Source organism: Leptopilina boulardi, unplaced genomic scaffold (assembly GCF_019393585.1).
Source record: "Leptopilina boulardi isolate dan_hultmark-lab unplaced genomic scaffold, ZJU_Lbou_2.1 LbouV2_179, whole genome shotgun sequence".
NCBI classification, from domain to species: domain Eukaryota; kingdom Metazoa; phylum Arthropoda; class Insecta; order Hymenoptera; family Figitidae; genus Leptopilina; species Leptopilina boulardi.
Genome location: NW_026137728.1, coordinates 1516862 through 1542767, shown reverse-complemented (window position 1 = coordinate 1542767; position 25906 = coordinate 1516862). Strand labels below are relative to the sequence as shown.

At 26.3% G+C, this 25906-nt stretch overlaps 2 protein-coding genes across 10 annotated transcripts in view; one reads left to right on the top strand and one right to left on the bottom strand.

Annotated features, from left to right (window-relative positions):
- LOC127277749 (uncharacterized) overlaps window positions 1-2901 on the bottom strand; it is a 137387-nt gene extending 134486 nt beyond the window's left edge. For 5 of the 7 annotated variants that reach the window (XM_051299095.1, XM_051299099.1, XM_051299093.1 and 2 more), the window contains exon 1: window positions 2616-2901. The gene's annotated coding sequence lies outside the window, so the exon portion shown is untranslated. Of the gene's footprint in view, window positions 1-1993; window positions 2013-2615 lie in introns of those variants that run through there. The other 2 variants (XM_051299094.1, XM_051299096.1) reach the window with 2 other exon arrangements.
- Window positions 2902-3084: 183 nt separating this feature from the next.
- Window positions 3085-25906, top strand: part of LOC127277746 (MICAL-like protein 1) — a 114573-nt gene continuing 91751 nt past the window's right edge. For 2 of the 3 annotated variants that reach the window (XM_051299083.1, XM_051299084.1), the window contains exon 1: window positions 3085-3652. The gene's annotated coding sequence lies outside the window, so the exon portion shown is untranslated. The remainder of the gene's footprint in view (window positions 3653-25906) is intronic. The other variant, XM_051299082.1, reaches the window with a different exon arrangement.

Here is a 25906-nt window from a genome sequence, read left to right as displayed (position 1 = left end):
GATAAACAATTTTTAAAGAAATAATTTTTAATTTTGAAAAATTCTATAATTTTTTGCCTAAAAAATATTTTTTTATAATTTATTGTTTAATGAAAACTACAAGAAATATTTTTTAAGCAATAAATTATGGAATTTTTCATTTAAAAAAATTATTTCTTTAAAAATCGTTTATCATAAACGTTGCGTACTTCAGCTTTGTTATTTTAACAAAATTTAATTTGTTAGTGAATATTTTACTTTAAATAATTAATGTTATTAGATATTAAATTCATTTTATTAATTCAGTAATGAGAATAATTTTATAAAAATATTATTAAGAAAATTTATTCCGAATATTTCAGAATCGAACTAATTGTAAAGACACATTTTTATTTAAATAGAACAAATTTCTAAAAAAAAAATCTTAAAGTTCCCGATTTTTATAATTTTTTGAAGTCTGATTTCAGCAATATATTTGAATAAAAAATTTTGTCAGTGTTTAGTTTTAATGGTTAAAAAAATTTCAGGCATAATACTTAATCAAGTTTTACAGATTTTTAAATAAAATTTTTTTAAAAATATTAATTTTAGAAGAGTTAGAGTTGAAATTTTTAGAAATAATTGAATTTCAAAAGATATTGTTAATTTTCAGACAATAATTAAATTTAACAGAATTAAAAATTATCAAATAATTTTAGATAAAATTTTTTAAAAGTAATATTGAATTTTCAAAGATTTAAAATTTTGATTTTTCAAATTACAAATTCAACTTCAAGTGATTTTTAATTTAAATGTTTTTATGATTTTACTAAAAAATTTATTAGTAATTGCAGACAAAAATAGAATTTTTTGAAAATTTTTAAGTGAAAAATGGTTTCAGATTGTTGAATTTTTGAAGAATATTATAAATTCAAATTCAAAAATTCAATTCGCGAACCTGAAGTACACAACGTTTATCAACGAAGTTTTTTTAAAATAAATATTAAATTTAAAATTAAATTAAATTAAATTAAATTAATTAATTAAATTTATTTATAAATATTTCGCCTATGTTAAATATATGTAATTTAGACGTAATATTTAACTTTTTTAAAAAAATGTTTTTGTTGATAAACGTTGCGTTCTTTCAGCTTCGTTTCAATTCTATTAAATATTAATTATATAAAAATATAATTTTCATTATTATCATTTAATTTGTAATAATAGTATTCTAATAAATTTAAATTATTATTGATAATATTAATTTTAATTTCTTTATAACAAACAATTACATATCCGAATTGGCGCGCGTTTAATTTTGCTAGTATTAGAAATAATTAAATTTTGAAAGTTTTTAAATTGAAATTTTTAGAAATATAATTGAATTTCAAAAGATTGTGTTAAATTTCAGACAATAATTATAATAAGAGAAATTTTGAATGATTTCTGTTAATGAACAATTTATTAAAAATCACATACAACAATTGAATTCCAAAAGTTTTTAATTGAAAACTGCTTTCAGATAATTGAATTTTCGACGAATATTTTAAAAATCATTAAAAATAATTGAAATTTTTGCAAATAATTAAATTTCAAGTGATTTTGAATTAAAAATTTTTCGGTAATTTTTTTTTTTAAATTATAAACAATTATTAAATTGCATAAAAATTTTAATTTGAAAAATAGGTTAAGATAATTGAATTTGTGAAGAATTTCATTAAAATTATTAAAAATAATTAATTTAGTGAAGAATTTTTGTCAAAATTTTTTTTAAATAATTGAAATAAAGAAGATCTGAAGAAGGTCTGCATTGTATACTAAAAAAAACGTACTTTGTTTAAAAATTTTGTAAAAAAAATGTAAAAAAAAAAGTCGAAAAAGTCGGATAATCCGAGAACTGCATATTCAATCAAAATGTACGCTAAAAAAAATTTATTATTTATTGTAATTATGTTAGTAATAATTATTTAATATAATTATGTAAGTAATAATTATTTAATATAACTAAGTAATAATTATTCATTAATTAATTTACCTGTTAAAAAGTGAAATTATTAAATCAAGTCAAACATGTGAGAAAAAAAACGAAAGAAAAAATGTTGACACAAATAGGTTATGTTACCTTGAGTAAAAAAAAAAGAATACCAATTTTAATCTTTTTCAGTTTCGATTTTTCATGTTTTTTTACACCTACCCAAGAGGCTTGTATACATATTTTACGAATTATATTTTGTTTCTTATACGTATACACTGTGACAATTGAAAATAATCGGAGATTATAATTTCCTAACAAACGTTTTAAAGTTACACAAATTAGTATAACGACTCTTATCACTTTTGTCATTTTTGCCTTGAAATAACTTGAAATTGCATACAAATTAGACAGGAGTACCAAATTAAAAAAATTATTCATTAAACCCCTTAATTTGTATTTGACAAATAGACCTCAAATTTACAGGTTGGTAACCTTGCAAAAAGACCATTTCAAATCCTAAATCCAATTTTCAACGTATTTTTTATTTCCTCTTTTTTTTACGAATAATGTCACATTACTTTATTATACTGATTTCGCGTTTAAAACCCAGATAATGATCTGGCATTAGAAAAAAAACGAGAAAAAAAAACTAGATCTTTAAAAGAAAACACATGAAAGTCACCTTTCCTTTATACCTGCTTTGTTTCCTAGAAAAAGCCCCCTGAGAAAGAAAACGAAACAGGTGTTTCTGTTTTTCTCCATTTAGAAAACTGATGGCCCTTATCGAGTGCTTCTTTATCGAACTGGTTGAGCGATCCGGTCATCCGGTTGAGAATCTAAACGATTATATAGACCCAACCTTGCTTTCTGCATGTATGGGAGTCACACACACACACATATACAAAGTTGTGTGTTTAGAAGACAAGATCAGAAGAAAGAAAAGGAAGAGGATATTGGGTGGGGCCCACTGGACACTAGACAAGGTGTATATAGACAAGTTTTGTTAGTGAATGTTAGTGTACATATATAAAGCTGGTCAAATGTAAAGAGGGGGGCAACCTGGACCCGAAGAGAAGGGGAGGAAGACAGTAGAGTAGGCAAAGACTTGTAAAATGTAAACGTAAAGGCCGCGTCTCAGTCGCAGGATTGCACGCGCAACGTGAAGTGATTTCGTGTTCATTCGGTAGAACTCGGCAAAACGAACCGGCTTGCATACTACTTCAGATAATTCACACACACACATTGACAATTTCACTTCATTCGGATTTGTCCTCTCATCCACACACGTGCTTGTAAACAAGTGGTCGCCATTGTGGGCATAAGACGCGCGATTCCCTCTGTCATTTTTCAGTATTCTATACATTCAACAAGACTTTGCATTTAATTTTGGATATACGTGTATTGAACAAGTTTTAGTTAAAACCTTCAATAGTGACAAAACGAAAATCTCAAGGACAGAGAAAAAACAGTGTTTGTGTGTGTCAGTTTTTTTTTTTTATATACTTTAATGTTAAATTTTTTATTCGAAAATCATTTAAAGGTGCGAGAAACGAAATAAAAAGATTATAGATTCTATAGAGATTTTGCTATATAGAGAAGAGAGAGAGATAAACTACTGTGTGTCAAAGAGGTTATGTTCAGAGGGGAAAAGGAAGAAAGGTTATAACGGCTTAGCGGTCGGTGTGCGCAAGGAAGAGCAGGTCATGCAAGTAACGTAAGGTAACGGATTCATGTAATATTCTTTTTTTTTAAACTCTTATTATAGAATACAGTGTATTTATATCTTTATTTATATATGCCTATATGAAATTTCATTTCAAAGAAAGGAATATATTCGCTTTTACATTATAACGAGACCGTGACGAACGGAAGCGGGAAAAAAAAAAATGATTTTATCCTACTTTCCTCGTGTGTGTATATATAATAATGAATATATGATTGTATCATTACACGTGACGGAAATACGGGCGATAGTTGTTTTTCTAACCCAAAAATAGATAACAAAGAAAATTCATATTTTTTTTTACATTTACTTTTTTTATTCTTGTCGTAGGGTTAAGTAAACAATTTTTATGTAATTTTTTTTCTTTTTCTTTTTTTTTATATATTGCTTTCAATTGCAAATAGAATTTACACACTAAATGAAAAATTTATTCTATTAGTTTTTAAACTTGCGGATAAAATTATATAAATAAATTATTCTAAAAATAAAAACAATTGAAAATTATTTAGTATTTTTTTTTTAAATCCGTGTTTATTTTGTTATAAATAATTTTTTGCCACTATCGATATTTATTTATTTTTAATTCTCTTTTTATTTGAGGTATAAAATTACTTTTTTAAAATTATAATTCAAAAGTTTTTTTTTTTTATATATTTATTTTAAGTTTTAATTATTTTTGTCTTTATTAAAATATTTAAATCTTAATAATCTTGCGCGTGTTTAAATTAATAAAATAATATTTTATATTATTATAAAAGCACCGTTGTTCTATTGTTCTTGTGTTTCTGTAAAAGATAACACTTTTATTAAAGAAAAGTTAAGGAAAATCAATAATTCCGCTTCTGTCTCATTGACTTACATGTGTATCGCAGTTCTATGTTTTATATATATATATATATATTTGAGAGAATAATTTATCGACAGAGGCACAAAATAAATATAGATATATATATATATATATAATTTTACATTATTCCAAGAAATAGGAAATTTATTAACATCCTCTTTTTATCGATTTCCTTTTGTCAAATTATTATTGGAATTAGATTAATCTGTTTTCAAATTGTTTTTGCTATTGTCCATTATGAAAATTTAATAATTATTAAATTCCCGAGAATTATTCTTTTTTTTACACGAAAAAAAGGAGATGAAAATATTTTTAAAAATTTTGAATTTATTTTGAAATTAAAAATAAATACTTGACCACATAAAATATTTCCATTCATTTTAAATATTTATTTTAAATAATTTAAATAATATTTAAATAATAAGATAGCTATATATTTTTGAAATATATTGAATATTTCCTGAAATTCAAATTTATATTTTCTTAAATTTAAAATGTATTTTAATTTAATGTAATTAGTTTAAAAATAAATTTTGTTTGTTTATTCTAAATCATAAGAGTCAAGTATATTTATTCTTAATTTTAGAATATTATTATTTTTATAGAGATTTAGTTTAATAAAATATTTCCTTAAAAAAAAATGTTGTACTCTAAATTTTACATATTTAAATGAATTTTTTATTCACATACGAGAAATTACTATAAGACAAAAGTTTTGAACGTTGAAATGAACGAAATTTTTTTTTGCAACTTTTTTAAATACTAATTTTATTAGAAAATATTTATTTTAATTATCTAAAAAGAAGTTATTAATTTAATAATTGTTTAATTTATTGTTTTATTTTATATTGTCATCATAATTTTTAATAATTTATAGATTGAAAAAAATATTTCGTTCATTTTTGAACGTTCAGAACTTTTGGCTCATTAGTTATTGGAGTGGAATATTTTTTTGAAACATTTTTATTGATATTTTTCAATGTTGTTTTACTAAAAAACTTTTAAGAATATATTATTCATCTTTGATATATATATTTGGCTTCAAAAAAAGTCCGCGGTTTTTACTCTTGAATAAATTTTTCATTTATTAATATTATTATATGCATTCGGTAGTATATAAAAATTTGTTTTATTGGAAGAATATTTTTTTAGAATTTAAAACTTTTATACTTTGATATTTTAAAATAAATATTTTGTATATTTTATATGAAAATGCACACACCACAAAAAAAATATTCTTATTTATTATTTATTTTTAATTCAATATTTATAATTTATTAAATTTAAGAATATTAAAATAAAAAAAAGGTGTGCTAATATATATATATATTCTCAATATGAGAATATTCTTTTTCGATGCATTAAAAAATTTGTAAACTAAATAATATGTTAAAAATTAATTTTTTAAAAATTTTTTATATTTTTTGAATTAGCTATAAATTTTTACGTAATTTTTGTGAAATATTATAAACTAAATTGAAACTTTAGAAACATGTTTCGTAAAATTACCACAGACTTCTAACAATGTACATACTTTCAAGGTATGCGGACGTAATATAACACCAGTGGGTATAATTAGTTACGCTACTCGTCTACAAACAAATTTTCACTTAACCAACATTTTCTATTGAATAATTGTTTTCTTGAATTAATAATTAATTTCGAAGAGAGAAAGATATAAACTGAGAATTAAAATACCTATGTCAATAATTAATTTTTTTCCACTAAATTCATCTTTTTTCTGTATATATTTTTTTAAAATGATTTTTTATTTAAATGAATTTAGGTATTTTTATTTTAAAGCGCTATTAATTAAAATTAAACAGAATTAAATTTAAAAAAAAAATTAAATCAGAAAAATTAAAAGACGCATAATTATATGTTTTAAAAATCATTAGTTAGAATACAAAGCTGAAGTACGCAACGTTTATGATAAACGATTTTTTAAAAAATAATTTTTTAAAATAAAAATTCTATATAATTTTTTGCCTAAAAAATATTTCTTATAGTTTTCATTCATCAACAAATTATAAAAAAATATTTTTTAGGCAAAAAATTATAGAATTTTTATTTAAAAAAATTATTTCTTAAAAAATCGTTTATCATAAACGTTGCGTACTTCAGCTTCGTAGTTAGAATTTTCATTTTATGGAATTTCATTTGTCATAATTACTTTTTGATCCGAATTTTTATTTGTTCGAATTAATATTTTGCAGAATTTTCATCAAAATGATTTTCTATATTACATAATTTTTATGTAACTGAAAATTAACTTCACAGAATTTTTATTTGTTCGAATTTTTATTTGTCAGAATTTTTATTTGCTTGAACTTTCATTTAACATAATAGGCATTTTAAACCCGAATTTTTATTGGGTAGAATTTTATTACATAGAATTTTCTTTCAGATGAATTTTCATTTGTTCGAATTATTATTTGATATAATTTCCATATAACCGATTTTTTACACTACAGAATTTTTACTTAACCGAAAAATCATTTAACAAAATTTCTAATTGATAGAATTTCCATTTGTCCGAAATTGCAAATGTCCGAATTGTTTTGTTTTTTTTTTTTTGTTGACTTGTGTAATCTTAAATGTTTTAATAATAATTATTTCTACAAAAATAATAGAATTTAAAAAAAAAATTGGCCCCAACGGCTTTGTTTGAAATATAATGCATGGACCCAAAAAAATTATTTTTTTTGAAAAAAGCAAGTAAAATTTGGATTTAATTTTTATTTTTCAAATGATATGTATATATTATAGTCTTGGGTAATATCAGAGGTGAACTCTAAAAGTTTGAAAAGAAGACGTTCAGCTCAATTTATACTTGTTCATACAAACACACACACACACACACACACACACACACACACACACACACCCAATCATCTTCGAATCTGATTTAGGAACCTGCAGTAGACGCACTCTCAAAGCCCCCGCAAAAATGAAATGTCTTTCGGAGGGTTCGAGAGAGAAATAAAGAATGTTCTGAAATACGAAGGTTAGAGACCACCTATAGTTATCTTACCGGAAGATGTGCTTTGTACTATAAAGGAGACTATACAAGTGCTCTCTTGTACAATTTAGAAATGAAATAGTACTCTCTGAGAGAGAAGAGATTACCAAAGGTCGTATATGGCTCAAAGAATAAATAAGATTTCTGTAAACGAAATTGACCACCAAATTTTCAAATCTCTATTCTCTATTAAATTATATATATATATATATATATATATACAATAGAATAAAAGATTTTAAATAGATTTTCAAAATATCCTAACCTCTACTAGATAACTTTAAAATTTTATAGCTCATAAAAAAATAGAATTGTTGTTAAATTATTCAATTACTTTTCTTATTTATAGTTTAACTCGCAAAAGAGTAACCATTTTTATTACATTAAATTACATTACAATGATCCCGTTTTTTCACCGTATGGGTAAATTTAATGGAGCACATGAATTTCCCTTAAAAATAATTAATTTGAATTTTTATTTTAAAGTATTTTCTTAGAAATGATAACACAGCCACACAAAAAAAAAGTTTTGATCTAGGGGTTTTGACTATGCCTAGTTTATGTTTTTTGGGTCGCTGAATCCGAATTCGGGGTCCGTTTTACCCCATCAGATCAGGATTTTGAGATAACCTCAAAAAACCAATATGGCGGACACTTTTTCGAAAAATTCATCGAATTTGTCAGAAACTCTTTATTTGGGGGTTTTTGGGGTCGCTGATCACTAATATGATGTCAGTTTTCAAAAATTCAAAATGGCGGATCCAAAATGGCTAACACATTTTCGAAAAATTCATCGGAATCGCATGAAACTCGTTACTCGGGGGTTTTCGGAGTCGCTGATTACGAATTTGAAGTCAGTTTTCAAAAATTCAAGATGGCGGACACTTTTCCGAAAAATGCCGTCATGACAGATACACTTAAGAAATTTGTTACGATGCCATTTTGAATTTTTGAAAATTGACTTCAAATTCGTAATCAGCGACTCCGAAAACCCCCGAGTAACGAGTTTCAGGCGATTCTGATGAATTTTTCGAAAAAGTGTCCGCCATTTTGAATTTATAAAAACTGACATCAGATTCGTGATCAGCGACCCCAAAAACCCCCGAGTAACGAGTTTCAGGCAAATCCGATGAATTTTTTCGAAAATGTGTCAGCCATTTTGGATCCGCCATTTTGAATTTTGAAAAACTGACATTAGATTCGTGATCAGCGACCCTAAAAACCCCCGAGTAACGAGTTTCAAGCTAAAAATTTTGTTAAATAAAAATTCGTATAAAAAGAAATTCTGTTAAATGCTAATTCAAAAAATGAAAATTTCTCTAAAAATAATTGTTTCTAATAAAATTGTTTTAATTGAAAATTCTAATTAATGATTTTCATGGGATAATCATGCGCCACAAATTTAATTTTCCGCGAGGTTAAGACAGTAAATATATTCTGCGCAAAAAATTGGTAGCTTCTGCGCAGACGCAGAATATATCTATTGCCTTTAACCTTTCGGAAGATTAAAAAAAAACGGTGAAAACGGGCTCAATAAATTGAAGAAAAAACAAATTTAAAACAAAATAAATTTGTAAATTGAACGCATTTTAGATAATATATTAATTTGAGATAGCAAGAAAAAATATAAAATTATGTGTAATTACTTTTGAAAAGGATGTTTCTACTTTCTTTTGCGCGAAAAGTATATAAAACCAAGAACTAATTATTAACATATGTTGAGCTAAATACTTCATTTTTAATTACTCATTAACTGCATTTCTACATAATAATAGCTTTTTGCTTTTTTTAAAAAAAAAGCACAAAGCAAAACAAAAGGAAAAATGCAATAGTTTTAAAAGTTGTAATTTAAATTCTCCACAGAAAATAGATCCACAAAGAGAGATGTACGCAATCATTGAAATGTGGGGTTGTAAAATAGTATATCGCCTTTTTCTTCAGTTATTTTATGACTTGAAGCCGCATGACTTGTATATATTGCGCGAGAGAAAACGAAAATTACCGTTTGTTAAATTCAAACTATGGCCCTCAAATATATTAAACCAGATATTTTTAATTTTTCGCTCTATATATACATACATGTACAATATTAACAATACAATTATACATTTATATTTTAAATTTTAATATTTTTCGTCAGCAAAATTTTATTGCACATTTGCATTTTGCAAACTTGTTTCAATGTTATTATTGATTCAACTCCCGATTAGATAGGTTTTCGCTGATAAAATTTGTGTTCTTTATGTTACATTGACTAAATCATCATTCTGTTATATGTATATATTTATTTATATATTTATAAATATGAAATGAAATTTTCTATAACCGAAATACTGTGTTTATATTACGGAATAACGTGTTCTAATTAAAAATATATTTATACATCGAAGTCGCATTCAATTTTATTTCAATATCTCTGGAATTATAAAAGTTAAATTGAATAAAAAGAACGACGACTGTAGAGCAAATATCTTTGATATTAAATTTTCAAAGATTTCTCCTCCGGTAATTTTTTTTTTCTATTTAGATTATTTCTTTATCCCTTTATTTCGAAAAATTTTTAAATGAAAATTACATCTCTTCGAGGTTGGTTTATTGGATTTTCTTCATCGCATTTGTGTATTTAATTAATGAAATTAGTGATTTTAATATGAATTTAAATAATAATCTTGTTTTTTCTTTAAAAAATATTCGTATTCTTAAGGCATATATACACTGACTTTCAAATTAGCGAAACAAGGTTCACATCTGCAACAAAGAGGCTCTTTTTTTCATTTTGGAATATACTGATTTCATGATTTAAAATAACTATATGTAATGCCATCAACAAACAAAAATACCGTTTACAAAATGAAATACCTGGAACCTTGTGTGTCACAAAAGTAGTTGGACTTGTTTTTTTGAATATATTAGTCACAGAGTCATGGTTTAGATATTGCTGTATACTGTTTTTTTTTCCTCTTACTTTATTTGTAATTGTTTATAAAGTGTTGGAAATTCAATCCCTAAATGTTTTATAGTTTTGCTATTATTCAGAAGCGAAAATTACAATTTATGAATCACCTGTCAGAATTTGATTTAGAAAAACTCTTATTTAACAAAAGTTTTATTAAAGAAAACTTCTATTAGACCTAATTTTTATTTAATACAATTGCCATTTATCGAAAATTCTACTTAGCTGAATTTTTAAGTGAGAGAATTTCTATACTGAGAATAATATGCTATTGAATCAATAGCATTTCTGCCAAAGGTATATACAAATTATTGATTCAAAAGCATATGCTATAAAATTTGTAAAATATTTTATAAATTCTATAACATATGCTTTTGAATCAATAATTTTTATATACCTTTGTCAGAAATGCTGTTGATTCAATAGCATATTTTTCTCAATGTATTTCTCCAAAACTCCATATTTTGACCGAACTTTCATTTGTCCGAATTGTCATTTGATAGAAGTGTTAAAAAGTGGAACCGAAATATTTCAGCCGGAGTTCTAAAATCCACCGATTACAATTTTCTTGACAATTTTTGATTAGTGGATTTTAGAATTCCGGCTAAAATATTGCGGTTGGGTATATGATCAAACATGTACAAGTTTTAATAAATAATTCCACGTTTTAACAGTTCTAGCAAATGACAATTCGGACAAATGAAAGTTCGGTGAAATAGAAATTTTTTCACTTAAAGATTCAGCTAAGTAGAATTTCTGATAAATGGCAATTGTATTAAATAAAAATTAGGTTTAATAGAAGTTTTCTTTAATAAAACTTTTATTAAATAAGAGTTTTCCTTAATCAAATTCTATTCATGCATCTTGCACTGAGAAGAACATGCTATTGAATCATCAGCATTTTTTGCCAAAGGCATAAAAATTAATTCAAAATCATATATGCTACAGAATCTGTATATATTTTACAAATTCTGTACCATTTTAGAATCAATAATTTTTATGCGTCTGGTGAAAATGCTGTTGATTTAATAGTATACTTTTTTCAGTGCGCTATTATAGTGCTACTATAAGTACAGCTATTAGTAGAAATAACAACATACTAGTGGTATTTTTGATGTGCCCGAAATTTTGAAGGTTCGAGTAAACGAAAAAATGTACTACTTTTTTAATTTTAATATTTTTTTATAAAATATTGTTTTCTGTATCCAAAAGTAAATTATAACTATTAAATCTATTGTCCAAAGTAAAACTCTAGCAAGTCGCTTTTCCAAAGTCGATAGATTTGACCAAATGATTTTTCACCCTTACGGAAAAGCAACTTGCTAGATTTTTACTTTGAACAGCAGAAAAGTTTAATAAACCTTTTTATTTTGTCATCACTGTAGTATGAAAATATTTATAGATGATAAAAATGATTTCGTTCATTTGAATGTTCACATTATTTTTTTGCAATACAAAATCTTTAAAGTGATTTTTGAAACTATATGTATGTTGAGGATAAAATCAGGGAAAATCTGCAATGAAATGTGAAATTCAAAAATCCATATTGGCTTTAACGGATGGTACTAAAGGGTAGATAAAATGGACCCAAAATCTATATGCTCCACACCCATCATCAATTCAACCCAATCCTCTCTGTTCTTCTTGTGGTAGATTCTCTCTTCGTTGCTAGTAGCAACGCATTGCATGTATATATATATATATATATGTATAGATAGTGTTATACCAGTTATACCAGGAGCGTTCCCACGGTATCCTTGAGAGAGCATGTATATACGTATATATATATATATATTGTCGAATAGCCACTTCAAGAGAGCCTCTCTGTCAATGTGTTAGTTGCACGTACGCATGGCTCACCTGGTTCATGTGAAAAAGAGAAGTGTTACAGCCGAATTGTTTGAGACTCACACATAATGAAAAAAAAACTATATATTTAAAAATAAACTTGTTCGGTGTACTTTTTTTCTGCTCGTTTATATATGTCTCACGAGTAGATCGTCATCATCATCATCATCATCATCATCTCTGCTTTCAAAATCTAGATCTATTTACTTGGGTTCATTATGAAAATATTGTCAAGGGAAAAAGAGTTCTTTACTTTCTATTTTCTAGAGCAGGTGATTGACCTTTTTTTGTCGAAAAATGACGTGCTCATTAAAAAAAAAAAAAAAAAAATACAGGATTCTAGTCACATTCCCATTAAAATGAAGCAATTCAGCTTGAAACTCAATCTACCATTTGGGGATTTTGCCTTGGATTTCTACTATTTTTTCTATAAGGAGGAAAATCTGTATTAAAAGTGAATTCCTTTGCTTTTCTGAAAGAAATTTTTCTCTATTTGCATTTGAATGTACAAGGGATTTAGAATTTGACATTAATGATAATATTTAGAATATCGACTAAATTCAACGGAAGGGAAACAGTTGGTGAAGTAATTAATAAGCATACTATGGTGGGATAGGAAAAATGGAGAAATAAACCATGAGATAGAAATTATAAATCAAGATTTGAATAATGTGTCAATTGAACCGGTTCATTGGCACTATATCTATTTTATGTCAAGGATATTGTACACACATAGCAAATAGCGCGTCGTATCATTATCGTTGTTTATCGACTCAAGTCATTAACGTCAGATGCATGATACATGTCTATACTCCCAATAATGTGCCCTGAGATGATTGCCATATAGACACATATATTATATAGGTACTCTGTGTAAATGTTTTCATTTTATGATATCTGTTTATATACATATTGTGCCATCCTGTAAATAATCTGTTATTAACTATATCGAAATTCGATTATTGTTGCATACAGAAGAATTGTCTTAAATTAAAGAAATCATGTCTGAAGTTCTGAACGAAAATCAACGAAATCTGTTAATTTTTTATGAAGCTGAAGTACGCAACGTTTATAATAAACGATTTTTCTTTAAAAATCGTTTATCATAAACGTTGCGTACTTCAGCTTCGTTAATTTTTTTTTAAATTACTACTACAATAATGAAAAATCAAAAAGTACGTTAAAGATTTAAATTATATTTTGGGATACAAAAAACATTTACTAATAAGTTTTGAAGTTAAAACGTAAAAAACACTGAGGAACTTTCTAATTCCTATAGAGCTGATGAGTTACCATATAGTTATGGTAAATTCTATTGTCGGAATAGTAGAATTTACCATAACTATATGGTAAACTTTGCTAGTTTTTTTTTAACAATGAATCATAAATCCCCAAATTATTCGCAACAAGGAAAATTTTCTTAAGTAATTTTTTTTCCCTCATTCGAACATTCAGAACTTGTCACAGCAACCGTAATTTTTGTTCTATAACGTGTCACTTGCTGTTTGCTTTCATGTATACATACAAAAATCCTCGCTCAACTATTGTGTGAATATGACGTCAATAATATCTTATAATTTCGCATAAATATATAATAATGTTACAAATTACAAAGCAGAATATAAAAGATTTCGAAAGGAGCGGAAAGCATAAAATTATATGAATCATGCATTTGTGATGTCAGATGTCAGGTTGAATTTAATTTAATGGTTTCGAAAACAAAAAAAAATGCATTTATTTGGATTTTAGACGCATGATGGCAATTAATAAAAACCAAAGTTGATGAAATTAATCAAAATCTCTTTCTCTTTGTGTATGAATGCAATTTTTCAATTTTTGCCATAAATTATTGGGTCACTTTAGCAAATTACGTAATTGCTGCGCCAGAAAGTCTAGTCGACGAAAATACTTTAACGTCGAGGAAAATAGTACACACAACATAGAGAGAGAGAGAGAGAGAAAGAGATAGAAGATGAGGGCAACAAACTGAATAAACGAGACACGAAGATTATTGCGCAATGCCTGCGATGTTCATGTGCCTTGATAGCATCGCTGTTTCATCTCTCCACTCGCTTTGGTGTAGTACACCACTCTTTAATGCTTTATAATAAAACGTGTATATGGATAGAAAACAGGATTGGTTTTAATATCGGGAGATTTTCAATGTATATATACCGTAACTCATTCATGTATAAGAAATCTGCTAAAAATTTTTAGGGAATATGTCACATCGAAATCAAAACGAAATAGTTCCAATCGAAATTGGATACGGAATTTGATTTTGAAAGTTTATTATTTTGATTTTCGTTTCTGATTTTGAAATCGAAAAATATATATCTTTTGTTTGATATATGCCAACCGGAGGGAAATAGAACAGTGTAGCATAAAGTTATTCATGCATATAAGAAATCTGTTAAAATTTTAGGAACGTCGTCAAATCAAAATGAAATTAGAAAATAGTTCCAATCCAAACTGTACGGAATTTGATTCTGAAAGCTTTTTTGATTTCCGTTTCAGATTTTGAAACGTTTTTGATTTTAAATCAAAAATATCACTTTTGTTTATCATATCATCCATAACCGGAACGAAATAGGACAAGTACTTCCGTCAGATGGTCCCTGGTTGATGATATATATATAAGATATTATGAATTCTGTTTACAGTTTTGTGAGTTGTGTCTTCCGTTATATAATGACGTATAATGACAACAATTATAATTGTTAGCTTTAATATGCGTGCTGTTAGCATGTGTCGAATATGTCACCCCATGGTGTTTTGAAAGCATTAAGTGAAGTTTATAGCGCATGTTTATATATATATACTGTGCTTTTACTGTTAGACATAATTGTGGACAAACTATAAATTATAAAATTGCATTTCACTATATAGTAGAGGGAAGATGAAGAAAAAGCAGAATTTTCATTTTGAATCATTAAGTCCCGTTTTAATTAATATATAAACTATCCTTTGAGAAATATAATAAAACCTTTCTCTTATTTTCTTGTGTTACATGAAGCGTTGCAAATACCCGGATATCATTGGATTGAAACGACAATTTTCTTTATAGATATATTTATAGATCGACATCTCTCTCTATCTTTCTCTCTTAAAGTGAAAGATGAACAACCCGTTAAATCGGGAGAGAAACTTATGGTTACATTCATCAAGTGCACACGTCTTGATGATATTGTATCGATATATTGCTATCTATATTAATGAGATATTCAAAGAGATTGTTTATGTAGTGGCGAATTGAAGTCAAATAGTTATAAAAGCAGTGATTAACTTTTCTTTGTAAGAATTCCTAACCGACTAATTTGGAGGTATATCTGTCACATTAATAACTGTTGTCAAAAAAAAACTAGAAATTTTTAACATAGTTATGGTAAATTCTACTATTGCACTGAAAGATTTTTTGTTTCAAAAATTAATATAATTTGTTTCAAAATGAGGAAAACTCTGTTTTTGTATTATTTATTCGTACAAACGTACTAGTTTCTGATCAGATAATACTGAAAATTAGAAAGGACCATATTAATTTTTGGTATTATTTGGTTAGAAACTAGTACGTTCAAACACTGAGAAAAATATGCTATTGAATCAACAGCATTTCTGCCAAAAGGCATAAAAATTATTGATTCTGAAGCATATGCTGTAGAATTTGTAAAATATTATACAGATTCTATAGCATATGCTTCAGAATTAATGATTTTTATCCCTTTAGAAGAATTGCTGTTGATTCAATAGCATATTTTTCTTAGTGTACGTCTAAATAGTACAAAAACAGAGTTTTCCTCGTTTTGAAACAAATTATATTAATTTTTGAAAAAGTCTTTCAGTGTGCAACAATTGAATTTACCATAATTATGGTTAACTTTTCTAGTTTTTTTTTTTGATAACAGTTATCAGTGGAACATATATATCCCCAAATTATTTGGCACTACATGAATTCTTACAAGGAAAGGTTTCTAAGTCTACGATTCAATATTTGAAAACAATATTACGAATGCATTTTGATTTTGATTCTGTAACATATTAATTTTGATTCGGTTTAGTGAAGGAAACAAAAAGTCCAATTAATTTCACAGATTGGTTTCTGATTGGTTTTATTCTAATGGAAGTGCGATACAAATTGCTAATTAGATTTGATTATCTCTGTTATATAACTTTTCAGGGGTCAATACAGTTTTTTAAATTAGGATTCGAAATTGAAAATGTGCAGCATTTGTTACAAACTATGCGTGTGGCACACTTTCGCTCCTTCATCTTCTTCTTCTCGTTAAATTTTGTCCTATTTTATTTGTTTTATTTCTCCTGTGAAATTGATGAAAGGAAATTCACGTTTATTGTGTATATATCTTAACAATCTCTTATATTTATGATGAAGAAATTCCCGCAAAGTATTTTGTGATCTTTACCTGATATTTTGCTCTAGTATTTTGAAATATCGCTATAGATAGAAAAAAGAAAACAAATTATATATCTTTTGCAATTTAATTATCTTTCTTTTATCCTGAAAATTCTAATTTGTTATTATATTATTGTACGATCGTTAAAGGTCTTTAGGAACTTTCATGTTATAAACTGCTTTAGAACTCCTCAAGGTTCTCTGTCATTATAATTGTTAGTCAATATATATATACATGATACAATCAAAACTTTAAATTTAAAACTTTTTTTGTATTTCCGATTTAAAGATACGAGTTAATTATTTTCAATTATAATGAAAACTATTTTTGGGAATGTTTTCAACTTATTACGTCCATACATGAAATGTTTTAATAGGTTTTAGGGAAAAAAAAAAAAATTTCTCCTTCTTTTCCAGTATAACATGAAACTGTAACGTAATATAGTGTCAGAAATATCTTGATATGCTCGAGAAACCTCGGAATTCTGATCTTGATTCTTCGCTAAGGTTTAGGTATTTTGTTTCGATTATGATGAATCGTATATATACTTCTATTGTATATACAGCGTGATACAATAGTTTTGATAAAATTTTTTTTCCCCTTAAAATTTTGCTGAAAAGTGTGTTTCAGGTTCAATAATTCTTTGTTCTTTTTTTAAAATAGTATTTTTCTTATTAAATAGAAGAATGGAGGTGAAATTTCAAAGAAATTTTGTTTAGTTAAAAAAAAATTTATTTCCTAATTTGTATAATTAAAAATGATAATTAATTGCAAAAATAATAATTTTTAATGTTTGTATTTGTTTAAAGAAATAAGGTTAAATATATAGAGTTACGAGGTCATTTCAGCAAACACTTTTAAAACAAGATTTAGGATGCGAATGCGTCTCGAGCAAGAGAGAGCAAAAGTTAGAGTATAGTGAATTGGACAGGTTTAGTCCCTTAAAGTAGTTTCTGGTTCAAGATTGATGCGATCCCCTTTTCTTTTGAGCTAAGCCGAATGGTTTCAACCTGCTGACTCGAAATTACTTTCTAGGAAAGTTCCCTCGTTCACACCGTGTTTTTGTTTCTCGTAATAATTTCGATCATATATATATATATATATATATATATATATATATATACTCGAGTTTTTATAGTAGTATGGAGGCGCCGAAAAATTACCTCACACTAATAATATTATTTAAGTGGTCGTCCCTTTAAAATATATTTATGGCGGATATGCACACATCAAAATTTATTTACTCAAAGATAAAGAGAAGAAAATATTAGTTTTTTTTTTATTTATGTTGAAAAATTAATATTTGATATATTTTTATTTACAAAATAAGATTTTAATTAATAGAAATTTTTTTTTTAGTTTAGTTTACGTTGCAGAAATTTATATATACGGAATTGGACATTTAGAGTAGCTAAATGTCCCCGCGTATGAGTAATTCAATTTGGAACACGTGAATAATATAAGCCTTAAAATTAATTAGTTCATTTTAGTGCGTCATTAAAATTTTGGTACTTAGAATGCGTAGGCGTTGGAATAATTTACCTTCTTTAAGATATTCTTTTTTCTTGATGTAAACAAATTAGAAGAATTTTATTTTGTTTTAATTGTACTCTCTAAAGAATAAGTAAAAATTTTAACTAATTTGAATTAGTGACTCATTTTTTGCTTTTAGATTACTTAGAGGCCGTTTTCACCGTTTGGATAAAAATCCTCCGAAAGGTTAAATTTATCCGCATAGTAAAAACGGCCTTTTGAATTTTACTATTAGTTAAATTTTAGTAATTCAAAAGTAAAAAGTGAGTCACTAATTCAAAATAGTTAAAATACTAATTCTTTAGAGAGTTCATATCAATAAATATACTACTAAGTTTTATTTAAATTAGTGAGGTTACTCCGATATTTGTGGTAGTAAAAAAAAAACTCAATGGCATATACATATATATTAAATTTAATACAGATTTTTCTAACAGTGCGTGTATATACTGCAGTAGTATCGGTTTATTCTCTTTTGAAAACAATTAGAAGGCGGTATTACATAACAAATATCGGAGAAAACGTTACAACTGTTTATTCATATGGAATTGCAAGTTTTATTATGGTATTCTCGTTTTATGTTATTACACTCACGCGACAACAAAAATCTATACAGAGCATTCATTATTGACAATATTTTTTATTGTTTTCCGAAACTCCCATTATTGATATGATACTATAGTCTCTCTTTTTCCGCTTTTATTTCATATTGTTTTACAGTCTATTAATAAATTATCTCTTTTTTATATTAGAGAGAATAATTAAATTGTAAATTAATTTTAATTTCTCATTTAAAATTTAGTCTATCACTAAAATTTTGAAACAAAAATTTATTGTTTTTTTTGTTTCAAAACATAATTCGCTTTATTTAATAATTTTAAAAATATATCTATAGAAATGTCTTATTTTACAGTATATGCGAAGTTTAAAACTTTGTTTTTACTGTAAAACCGAGTTATATAATTAGAAAAAAATAAAATAGATTTCTTAACTATGTATGAATTTTCGAATATGTTCCTTCATTATCGTTAAAGTGGAAAATGGCTTTTAATAAAATTACCGATGCTAATGAGCAGCAGTAAAATAACATTGTCATACGTGACGAATTGCATAATTTTCCTCAAAGCTCTCGCGTGAAAATTTCACAATTTATTATAAACGTGAGTCACACATTAACATTAAATATATTATTTTAAATATCATTTACGTTTATTATGTAAAAATTTTACCATATTGAAATTAAATTTATTTACATTATATTAAATTTATTAAATTAATAATACTAATAATAATAATAATAATAATAGTATCTAAGATCATTTCTTAAAAGTGTAAGCTAAACACTTTTTCCCCGATTCGTAAACTTCTGAAAAGTTCAAATGAAGCTTAAAACAGTGTGATCAACTTGAATAGTAGAAATCCAGTTCTTTACGGAACATTGATTCAAATTAAAATGTTAACGAGAATCTTAATAGTTCAATCAGAAAATGAAAGTCTTTTACTTTTCATTGGGACAATAAGAAGAATTCGTATGGACAATTAGCTTTTAGATCAGTTAGCAGAGAAGAATAATTACTGATTTTAACTACATCATTATGTATTCTGTAAGCTTTGGCTGTAGAACTTTTGTATTGTGTAATTATTTAAACTATTTTTGATATAGTTTAAATATTTAAATTTTTGCTCTCTAAATCTAAAATCTAAAATTACTGATTTCAATTATATATACGTTTTGAATCAATCCAATTTTACTATTACAGTAGTCAAATTTCATTAATAGCGTTCACACTGAAAAAAAACATACCCAAAATCTGCTTTCTATTTATATGAAATTTTTACCTTAGTACAAAAGCAATGCATGCAAAGCAATTTTTACTGGTAAAAGAAGGTTAATTTTTACCAAAACTAATGTCAAAATTAACCTTTTTTTCAGTAACAATTGCATTGCTTTTGTTCTAAGTTAAAAATTACGGAAGTAAAAAACAGATTTTGCATATATATATTTTTTTCAGTGCTTACGCTAATTGGAATCAGTGGTATACTTATATAGTAAAATTTCACTAATTCAGATTTAGAGTGTACAGTTCAAATAGTAGCTAATGAATAACGATTTTCGGAATATTTCTTAAATGACATTATTTTACATTATCTGTGATGTTCTCCACACACAAATATATATATATATATAGTAAAAGGTTATTTCTTATGGATTAAATAATGAATTATAGTGTGTATTAAACATCGTATTACATTTCTGTATCTATCATGTTCTAAGATGCAGAGAATGATAGCTATAATAGAAAGGTTACAGTAGTTATTAGTACAGTTGTGGGTACATCATTTATCTCATCTCGAGACCCGTTTCGCCTCCTCTTCGGCGATGAATTGTACACATATCTCCTGAGACAGAGAGAGAGAGAAATAAAGCTGATTTAATAATACCTGAATAAATAAGCATCTTAGCTACTTAAACAAATCTAGAAAATACAATCATCACTGAACAAATATATCTGTTTTTAAAAATAGATTTTGGATTTTAATCTTATATGTACCATTAACACGAGACATTTGCATTAATTACATGGAATCTTTTAAATCTTTTGAGTTCAATATATGAATGAACAGTTTTTACTTGTAGGGGACAAGTATTTTCACCTATAACCACATGAATAATCATTTGGGATAAAAAGTAACCCACTCTCCGGTAGTAGTACTAACTGACAGTAGATTCTCTTGTCCGTATTCGAGGCACGTTGCGAGGTCGTTGGATTGGTGTCAGTAGTGATATCACCTCCCAATATCATTCCTAACGGTTAAATTCTTGTTGTAATTGTTATAGGTAATTCTCATTAAATACTTCAAGTTAATAGTAATAAAAATAAGATGTAATGATTCATATATAAATGAAAGTTTGAAACAAAAGTAAATAATGCTTTAAGAATCATGAAATAAAAAGTATAGTTTCAAAAATTAATTTCCATTAATTCATTAGGTGTAAAAGAATAAGTAGGATTAGCCCTATACGTTTCATACAAAAAATGCTATGTTGGCATAGGTAAAAAAAGTACTTTTTTACTTTATTCTATCGTTTTCTATATAAAAATTGTAGATTACACCCTATAAAAAATTGACTACTGGCGCAGTACTGCTATCCGTAGTTCGCCAGTAGTGAACTCTGGAAATTACTAATTGGGTAGGGTTATATTTGATTGTAGATCATAAATAATATTTATATATATATATATATAGAAACTCTTGAAAGAGAAAAAAAATTAAAATTAAATGCCTCCCTGCGTGAAATCGATTCTCAATATCGCGCGCATTTATGTACCTTATCGCTGACGGTAAACGTATATTGATATTGATATTTATATATATTGAATGCTCGATACGGTTTTATTTATAGTTTTGCGCTGAGAATCGGAAAGATTCAGAATCTTATATATAGATTACGTACACGCAATGAAAATATTGCCTTTTTTTTAAATATACTCAAGAATCGGAAATTGGTATTGTATATAAGTCTAAATTATGTTATTCTTCGACAAAAAGAGAGAGAGAGAGAGAGGATAATGGAAAAATATCACTGATTAAGAATCTGAGGCGATAAATATTGTAACTTGAACCAATTGCAAACGTTTGTGTGTGTGTGTGTGTCACGTATTTTATACAATTGTATGCACATAAAAACGATTTGCGTTTTCTCAGAATGAAGCGTTAGATATATCTATACACTCATATTCTACTGTACATACTTTTCTCCTGACATCTGCAAAATAATTGCACTGTTTATCATACACTTCTTTTTGGTTTCTGTAACTTCTTAATTACACATATATCTGTGTCGAAATAGATTCTAATTTTAATTTGGCGCAAAATGTTACAGCCAATTTTTAAAGGATTTTGTTTGTAGAATCCAAATCTGACCTTGAAAATATTGGTTTAGCTGTAATTTTCGAAGTTTAAAATGCCAAAAAAAAACATTTGTAGAACGTTTTGAACGTCTGTAAAGCAAGAAAGCAATACAATAAAAGTGTCTGTATAGAATAAAATGAAAGCTCAATTAAACTTTGAGATCGAAAATCAGAAAACTCCCGAGTAACATTGTTTCATGAAATTCCAGACGATTTAAAATTTTTTGGCACATGACAGCGTTCGGCAGAAATCGGCGTCTCTCAGATCAAAAAAATGTCACAGAAAATTAAAAGGCATTAAAATAAGCTGCAACGCTTATTATTTTAATCCAATTTTGCTTATTTTAATACCAAAATAGATTAAAAAAAGCAAAATTTGATTAAAATAATAAGCGTTGCAGCTTATTTTAATGCCTTTTAATTTTCTGTGGTTCCTTCGGTTCCTAATTAAGTATTTAAGATGTACAATACCCAAAAACAAGAAACTAGGTATTGTAAAGATTAAATTTCATGAAACTTGTTACTCGGGAGTTTTTTGATTTTGGATCTCAAAGGGTAATTGAGCTTTTATTTTATTCTTTTCGGACACTTTTATTGTGTTATGCTTTCTTCACTGGAAAAAAATGCCTAGACGATTTAGCTAGGCTTCTAGTCACGAGAGGAACTCATTAAAAACCAGAGTCACATTAAATAGGATTCCTAGTTATCCCAAAAAATTCCTTGCCATAATAATTAGGAATTCTATAGTTAATGTAACTCTGATTTTTAGTGGGTTCCACTCGTGGCTAGGAGCCTAGGCATTTTTTTCAGTGTTGCTTTACATTCTAAAAATACCTAAATTGCTCGAAAACTAAAGCCAATCCAATATATTTTCAAGGTCAAATTCGGTTTCTACCGTCAAAATCCTATATAAAAATCGACTGTAAGATTTTGGGTAACAAAATTTTGTTATGACCATTTTTATTTCTTCAAAACATTTCGATTGTTTTCGGTTTCAATAATAAATCACAATGGCTGTAAACCATAAGGCTATACATATTTATAGTAAAATTATATAATGGATTTGTCGCAAACGTAGTTTTGTCATAATTCATAAACATGGATTATTCTCAATCCTATTATATTATAGTTTTAGATACATATAGCTATTATTGGAGAGAGAATTTAGCAATATTGTGATTTAATTCTCCTTGTGGAATTCGTCTCATCGATTTTGCACTGTTCTGCACCTGAGTTCTGGCCCAATTCCACTATTACTACTGTTATTAACCAATAATTCCCAACACCCATAATGTGTATATATATAACTCTAAATCTATTTATAGAGAGAGAGAGAGAATATTACAAATTACCAGTAGTAAATTATTTATCCTCCTCTGATGTTCAGTTCTGGATATTTAAATACATTATTTACTCACACAATAGAAGCACTGTTGACTGTATTTGATGGCTGCGTATTAACAATAATTTGTATTTTACAATAGGCAGTCTTTTTAATTCTCAGCATTAGTGAAATATTTGGTAAAGGTTAAAATTGTTTTTTTGTTTTAAAGAATCCTTTAAATTATAATGTATTTATAAAAATTATAGAAGGTTTCAAATTAATACCATATAAAGCGGATCAAAAAGTTGCCAACAATTTGATTTTTGTATCACAATTTGTTACCTTGTTAACCCATTTTATGTTTTCTAATACACTTAGCTCTGTAAATGTTGTTAATTTGTTAATGGAGCTGTAATTATCGTCTGCATTGGACAAAAGAGAATTAAATAATGAAAGAGGTATAAAATGTGTTTGTAAGTTGTTTTTAATTATCTGCAATTTCTTTTCTAGATTAGAGGAACATCCTAGGTTAATCAACACATGTTTATAAATACATGTAATTTTCTCTAGAACTTTTTATATGATATCTTTGCGTTATATATATCTTTTTTTTCTGTTTTCCTTGCTATTTCTTTCTCTCTTCTCTAATTTTCTTTGGGAAAGTTTTACGCTCTTTATCGTGTGTTATTTGTGAAAACATATAATAGAGTATTAGACCTAGGGGAATTATCAAAATGGAGGTTTTTTTCTTTAACAAATTTCGTTAACTTCTTTTACGCTTCATCTTTTTGATGATTTTTTTAAACTCTCAAAGGATTTTTGAATTTTTTTTTTCTTAACTTTCTAAAGTAGGTAAACTTGGTGCTTATTTTTTGAAGATTAGCTAATGCAGTCACATGTATGTATATATGTATGCTTTTTCGAGTGCTTTTATACTCATCAACAGTGAGTATACCTGTTGGTCATTATGCAACGCCTACCCGTTCATTTGTTTTGCATTCGTGTGTGGCATCCGTTTTCTCGTGAAGGAATCCGGCATGAGAAGAGTACATACAAACACTCGAGAGAGCGAGAAGTGTCAATTTATGCAAATGAAAGCTTAAACCACGACGAATGAAAGAATCATTATAGTCGTTGACGACTGCTGCTTTTTAAATCATCAGAAAGAGAGTAAGAGTAAATATATATATATATATATATATATAAAAAAAACTTTGCGGATAATTTAATTATCAACCTCAATTACATTTTGCTTTTTGCTCCCACAAAGTTCATCTCTTTTCTTTTGCTAATTAAACACACACTCCCTCTTTAAAACTTTGTATATTCATTCATCTGTAAATTGCCTCTTCATTAGAAAAACAGACTTGTTTTTAAACTGTTCACTCTCGTTTTTATTCCTCAATTAATTTTTACTATATCGAATATATTTGGTAATCCAAACAATAATGAAGTAAAATAGGTAAAAAAAAAATTATTAATTAAGTGAAAGAATTATTTGCGAATGGAAAAAAAACATTATTTATATACAACTTTTTGTAACCTGTTTTAAATCTTGTTTACATTTAACTTTTTATAATAATTTATTTACATCTTGCAAAATCTAAATAAATAAATATATATATATATATATTATATATAAATATATGTTTTTTTAATGCATATAAGAGCAATTTAAAGAAACTGAAAATTCAAGTTTCTCGTTATAATTATAACCTGTTAGTTAGTTTTTAAGAAATTAGATAAATAATTTATTATATGTTTAAACTTTCTTCAAATTAGTTGCGGGAAAGTTAATTATTTTTAAGTATTATTATCTAAAGATAAATATTATTCTTTAGAATGATCTCTAAAAAAAAATGTATTTAAAGTTGTAAATCATATATGTAGTAGAATATAAAGAAGATATAATTATTATTATCGGACAAATAATTTAGAAAATTTTAATTAGGTTAAAAAATACTGTATGAACTAATACAGTTTCTATATTATTTTAAAATTTTGTAGTAATGGACAACCCAATTATCAAATAAATATATTTACTTGAACCAAATAATTTTTGAAACCAAATAATTGAATTAAATAAACTATAAATTTGAACCAATAATTTCGGTATTTGCAAAAAAATATCATCTTAAATAATAATTATTTGATACAAATAAATATTTATTTGATAAATAGTCAAGTATGACAATTATTTATACACTGAGAAAAATATGCTATTGAATAAACAGCATTTCTGCTAAAAGGCATAAAAATTATTGATTCTAAAGCATATGCTATAGAATCTGTATATTTTACAAATTCTATAGCATATGCTTAAGAATCAATGATTTTTATGCCTTTAGAAGAATTGCTGTTGATTCAATAGCATATTTTTCTTATTGTTAGTGTAGTTTA